Raw genomic sequence first — 6,897 nt, 5'->3', positions numbered from 1 at the left:
TCATAAAAATCCGGTCATAATCTATTTTTACCCGTCACTTAAAATTTTAAAATGATAATAATGACATATTCAATAGTATTTAGTTTTCATTCATTTTTAATTAATATTGTAATGCTTGCTTGGCGGCGAAAAATTAGACACGGAAATCGTGGTATTTTTCTCCTCCTTTTTACTCTGCTTACCGCCAACAACAACAAACAAAACAACAACTCCGCCCCCAAAGAAAAAGAGGCAACTATATAGACCCCAATCACCAACGTCACACAATGATCTTAATTGTGGTTGTCAGCCCAAAATCTTCTAAATATATATTAAATGCATCTTACCAGATATAAAATGACTACTACATAGTCTGTGGTGATCGTTTGGTGCCCAGATTTCTTGTCGAATTACAGCAGTCCATCCCGCTCTCCTCTTCGGTCTCTCAGAATACGCTAGAACTTCAAGTCTCTCCGTCTATCTTCTCTGTTACTGCAACCAACCGCCACACACGCCTTCACCATTTTGATTATTAATGTTAACGAGCAGAAAAACGCCGTAATAGGAGGCATGTACGTAGCGGTAATGTGTACACACGACGAGCTGACACACAATATGGCGGCTCCAGTCGGGGGGGGGGGGGGGGGTGACGTCATGTGATTGGGGTCTATACACAGGCGGCAATCTAGTCCACCAATTGGATGACGCGCTGGCACACCGGGTGCACCAATAAGAACCTCGCGTTGATGTGTCAATCACGGTGCCGCCGCCAGACCCCGGTGACGCTACAATATTCTGACAGAATAGCCAACGACGTCATGCATTAAGAGAGACAATAGCTAATTAATATGCTCACTCGCCACCCTGTGGTCTGGGGTGTGAATTGCAACCTGTCAAAATGACGGACGGACTTCAGTTTTTTCCGTCACCGTTTTAAAAAAACGGTCAACGACGGAAAATATTCGGTTAACGCGACCCCTGGAGGAGATCCAAGTTTTTGAAGAGTTGGAGGAAGAAGAGAGGTTGGAATTTTATGTTGGACCTAACATGTATTAGCCAGACGCTAATCAGGATGCAAACAATGTGCCTAGACTACCTGACATGGAATGGATACAAGACCCATCGAGATTACAAGATTGGTAAAATATAGGCTGTTATTATTTTCATGATTTGAAAATGCAGGCATTTGCATATAATTTTATGTTTTTGTCTATCTGATGACATTGTTAAAAAAAATAATAGTAATCAGACTTCATGTTCATTTTGGCAGATCCGGCAGCTGTCGTGCATATAAAATAATAATATAAAAACGTTGGGGGGAAAGAAGGAGATGAGTCGTTGATGACTTTCTCCACTTTATTGTGGCAACAATAAGACAACATAGTATTAGCGGACTGCCGCCACATTCGACCGTGAAGTTTTGCTTCTCGCTGATCTCCTCCTCGTCTCCTACTACTCCTGCGTCTCTTAAACGGATCGTGCATAGTGTCTTGTTATGAGCTTTTTGTTTACAAATGTATCGAACACACGACGTGCTGACAAATTTGTTTATTAACACATGGAGCTAACAGTACAACAAGGCTCGGGGCTCAAAATTAGTTATGGAGCGAGTTTTACAGAATTCACCCACGGAACTAATGCTAGCGAGTTATATAGTTACCAGGGGAGAAGGGTTTAGTTAGGAAAAAGTCGGATGCATGAGGCTTCCTCCAACAAGTTACATACGAGTCTAAGTCGTTTCTTTGTGTGATTTTCAATGTCATTAAAACGGCTCGGATCGGCTCCGTGGTTCAATGTTCCACCCCAGACTCCTGTCGTTGCACGCTACAGTTAGTTAGTTATATGGTCTTGCGATCTGCCAGCTTATTATTTCGTGTCGTCTTCCAAAATTACAACCGGGTGACGGTGCTTCAGGTGTTCATTCACGGCCGATGTGCTGCCGTGGTATGCAAGCTTGACACTGCAGAGACCCTCCTTTGTTTCGTTGAAATAAGTCCATGCTTTGGCCACTCTGGTTTGCTTTTTTGCCACTTGCGTACTGAGTGTCCGCCACTCTCAACTTTCCACGCATATATTTTTTCAACCCTTCATTAACCGTCGAAGGAAAGGTGCGCTCGTCGACGCGTTTACGTCATCGATGACGTCGACTAGTCGTGAGAGCTCTAATCAATATCCATTTATTCACACAAATATATTTGATACACTGCCAATGGGTTTCCCATTGGCAGTGTATCAAATACTTGTATCAAATACTTGTTCTCCCCACTGTATCTGTTCATTTCACATTGTCACTCATAATCATTTGTTATCCCATAATACTGCATTTTGTCTATTTTCTGAAGTCCGGGACAAGGATTAGGCTTCTCTAAAAGAATAGGGGAGCGAGATACTGCTCCTTGATTTGCCCATTTTTTTTCACTGTTTGTGTAGGCGGCATATATAAACTGTTTGAAGTTTTTTTATTCTGGGAAGCACCTCGTTGTCCTTTGGGAGAGATGTCTTGCGGCCGGCCGGTTTTAAATGATTTTTCCCTCAATAAATGTATATATCTTATGTAATTATTTCTTTCTTTTTGCTCCTGAATTGTGTATCGTCATCTCCTCTTCATTAAAAGAAATGAAGAACCTGTAAAAAGAAAGAATCGACTATTTTAGGAAAGGCTGCGATTGTACACACCCAATCAGCTCACAGGATGAAGTCGCTCTTACGAAACTCTTCGGGAGTTCAAAATGGGAAAGGCTGCAATGGCGCTCATGAGTGCTCTGATGTCAATTTCGCAGCTGGAACCCATCACATGCCTTTTATGAGGGTGCGTAGGTACTATAGACCCCACTCACATGACGTCACAACCACGCCTCCGCGCCATATTGTCCGTCAGCTCGTCGTGTTTACGCATTACCGCTACGTAAATTCCTCCTATTATGGCGTGTTTTTCTGCTGGTTAACATTAATAATCAAAATGGTGAATGCGTGTGTGGCGGTTGGTTGCAGTAACAGAGAAGATAGACGAAGAGACTTGAAGTTCTACCGTATTCCGAGAGACCCGGATATGAGAGCAAGATGGACTGCTGCAATTCGACGAGAAAACTGGGCACCAAACGATCACCACAGATTTTGTAGTAGTCATTTTATATCTGGTAAGATGCATTTAATATATATTTAGAAGATTTTGGGCTGACAACCACAATTAAGATCATTGCGGGGCTAATCGCCGACAACATACAGTTTCAAATTCAATATGCTTATTTCTTCCGCCATCATTATTTTTTGAATAATATTTAGCTGGTAACAAGTGAAAGAAGCTGGCCTCGTCTACGGATCATCAGTTAAACAGGGGCGTCCAAACTTTTTGCAAAGGAGGCCAGATTTGGTGTGGCAAAAATGTGGGGGCTACCTTGGCTGATTTACGTAGAACAATATATTTAAACAAATTTTAGCAAGCCCTTCTGTGTGTCACATTTGCTTTATTATTTTTTTTTTAATTCATAATTTCAATCTCGCCTTTGTGGCGTTCTCTTTCGACACTCGGGCTCTTGCGAAATACTGCTGCTGTGAAATTAAACTACCTTCAAGTTGCTTTCATTTCTCGCTGCGTATCTTCCCTGTAATGTCGTACATGTCAGCGTGTCTTGTTTGGTAATATCGCGTCACATCGAACTCTTTGAAAACAGCGACTGTCTCTTTGCAAATGAGGCAGACACAGTTGTTGCATATTTTATTGAAGAAATAGTCCAATATCCACCTATCCTTGAAGCGTCAGCCATCGCAGTCAACTTTTTTTTTGATTGATTGTCGCCATTTTAGAAAATTGGAAGTAAAGGGTGATACGGGGTAATGTTGCCTAGAGTGCTGCTCTTAAAGTTTTTCAAAGTTTCGTGAGAATAGGCTGAGTTTCTGTGGACAAGATAGTTGTAAATATCAGGGTAGCAGATGTCAGGCAGAGACGGCGAAGACAGCGGGTCGAAAAATATCGATTTAGGCATCAAATATGGATCTGGCGAATGGATAGACTGAAGCTTTTCCACATAATGCCTTTTATGCAACGCATCCAACGAGTTTAAAGCATCTGAAAGTACCAGGGCTTCCATGAATTGCACTATAAATTGCACGACAAATTGAAACCATTGAGAATACGGATCAACATTGACGGACAATATGGCGGCCGGATACAGCGACACGTCATTGTGTGACGTTGGCGAGTGGGGTCTATTGACCCTAACCACGTGACGTCACAACTCCGCCCTCCTGACTGGTGCCGCCCAATTGTCCGTCAACACATCGTGTTTACCTGTTACGGCTACATACAGTCCTCCTATTTGCGGCGTGTTTTTCTGCTCGTTAACATTAATAATCAAAATGGTGAAGGTGTGTGTGGCGGTCGGTTGCAATAACAGAGAAGATAGACGGAGAGACTTGAAGTTCTACCGGATTCCGAGAGACCCGGAGAGGAGAGCTAGATGGGCTGCTGCAATTCGACCAGAAAACTGGGCTCCAAACGATTATCACAGATTATGTAGTAGTCATTTTATATCTGGTAAGATGCATTTAACCCTTTAACACCAAACGTGTCGTTAGCGACGCGTTTATGCATGTCGTCTTTGAAGCTTCGTCACGCTGTAATTACGTCACCCACGTGCCGCTGGATGGTTCTCATTTGAAAGTGCGGAAGTTGATGTCCACGCCAGTTTTTATTTGAAGTCAATCGACCAAGAAAAACGGGAGATAATGTCATTTGAGTTTTATAGTTTTATTGCACTCATAACTATGCATTAAAACGCTGCATGTACCATGTATCTATCTCCATATTTCCATTATTTCTTGTCCTTTTTCAAAACCGAAAGCAGCACAAAAGACTACATATCCCAAGATCCGTTGTGATGTCAGGAAGGACGAACCAAATGTGAACATTTTTAATAAATTGCCGAGCTAGGCGCCAACTAAGGAAAAGGGGGCATGAACACCGGTTGGATTGCGCGAGCGACTTTGAAACGTGCAGAATGATTTGAAAACTAAATTTAGCGCAACCTAATGCATTTTTTCATCAACTCATGGAATAGGATTAGCTGCATTTGTCGTTGTTTTCCTCGGATTAGTCGGCGTCTCGGCGAGTAGAAGTGACAGCAGCGCTCAAACGGCAGAAGAGTAGGCTGTGTGACGTTGTATGTGACGCAGCTCAGTGACCTGCTCAAAACAAACTTTATTGAGTGCGCAAAAAAAAAAAAAAAAAAAACTTTATTGGGTCGCATGCCTGAAAAAATTGAATTGAACTGAACTACTTGTCAATATTTTTGAAAATACTTTTTTTCAATGTTATATATATTTTTTTCCTCTCTATGAATCTTTTCAATTTTTATATAGATGTGTGTTCGAGAATCTTGATTGCATGTACGTATACTTTAGATAAGGTGATGGGTGTAATACCTAACTTCACAAAGAGATATCCTCCAAACCTTTTTTGTGTTAGATGATATATATAATTTTTTTCTCACTATTTTGCACTGTATATAACCTGTTTTGACCATAGTATGTGTGAAGGCCAAAAACGCCTATGACCATACCCGCTGTTTGTGTTGAATAATCAAACATAAAACTATTCAATCTTATTTTTTTCTATTGAATGTTTATCCTAACAAGTTGAATAAATATTATCAAGCTTCAAAACGGTTGGTCGAGCATGTTTGGTTGTCAATGGGACACCAACATTACAAATTTTGAAAAAATATTTTGGGATTTTGTTGTCTTTTTGGGTCCAAAATGCGGATTATAATTGGTCAGTGAAGAAAACAACAGTTTGGACATGAAGTTCAAGGTGTCCTGAAAAAAGGGACCCGACTTGGCCATTGTGAACATTTTTTTCTTTGAAATATAAAGGCAACATCAAATGCATGCAAATTCGGCCAAAATAGGCTTAGGTGTTAAAGGGTTAATATATATTTAGAGGGTTTTGGGCTGACAACCACAATTAAGATCATTGCTAGGCTAATCGCCGACAACATACACGTATGTATGTAGTGAGAGTGCTATCGCTAAACCATATAAACATTAAAAGCCCTAGCTCCATTGACAAATGACATGAAATACATTAGACTTGACAGTGGATGTTTGCAAGAACAAAAGATTTTTAATTAAAAATTTCGTAACTCACCTTTCCAAGCACAAGATAGATTCCTGCCGAATTTTCGTGGACGAGGACCTGTTTCACCCAACCAGCAACGAAGTATTTGTAAGCCTCCAAGCTCTTAAAGTTTTTCAAACTTTCGTGAGAATAGTCTGATTTTGTGTGGACAAGATACAGTGATACCTCAGCTCACGAACGCTTAAGCTCACAAACTTTTCGCCTCAAGAACACTAAATTCGCGAGCATATAGTCTCTGCTGACGAACTAGTTTTCGGCGGACGAACCAAACCACGCGGTCGAACAGCGCCATGAGAAGCTGACGCACGCTCATGGCGTCCCAGTTCGTCCCCTCCCTTTCGTTGAGTGTGGACGTGGTTTGTGTTTGATAGACATTTTGGACCATATTGAGTGTACTTTTGCTATTATGGGACCGAAAAAGAGTTACCTACAGTCCTTATGGAAGGTGACTCGTGTTACCAATTCTCCCTCGACTGGTAATTGGCGGTGCTTTCAGCTTCCCACCGTAGTGAGAAGTGGACCGGCGAGTCACGTTGGCTCGTTGTCGTCGGTTGTCTTCGGTTCGCCCGATTTCCTCTCCAGAAATGTGGCGGCGTGCATACAAACACCCAGAGGCGTCGGATGGCTTTTTGTGGGCACTTATATTAACAACCAAAAGCATGTGGGGGACACAGCACTGGAGTCTACGGTAACTCCCTCCCTCCCTCCCTCCTCCTCCCACTCCATTCCATCAAGCCATCAACTACCATCACAAAGGTAAATAAAACGACTTTATTATACAG

The sequence above is a fragment of the Corythoichthys intestinalis genome, chromosome 13 (genome assembly GCF_030265065.1).
Source record: "Corythoichthys intestinalis isolate RoL2023-P3 chromosome 13, ASM3026506v1, whole genome shotgun sequence".
Classification (NCBI taxonomy): Eukaryota; Metazoa; Chordata; class Actinopteri; order Syngnathiformes; family Syngnathidae; genus Corythoichthys; species Corythoichthys intestinalis.
The sequence above is the reverse complement of the archived record's forward strand: the minus strand, read 5'-3'. Positions refer to the sequence as shown.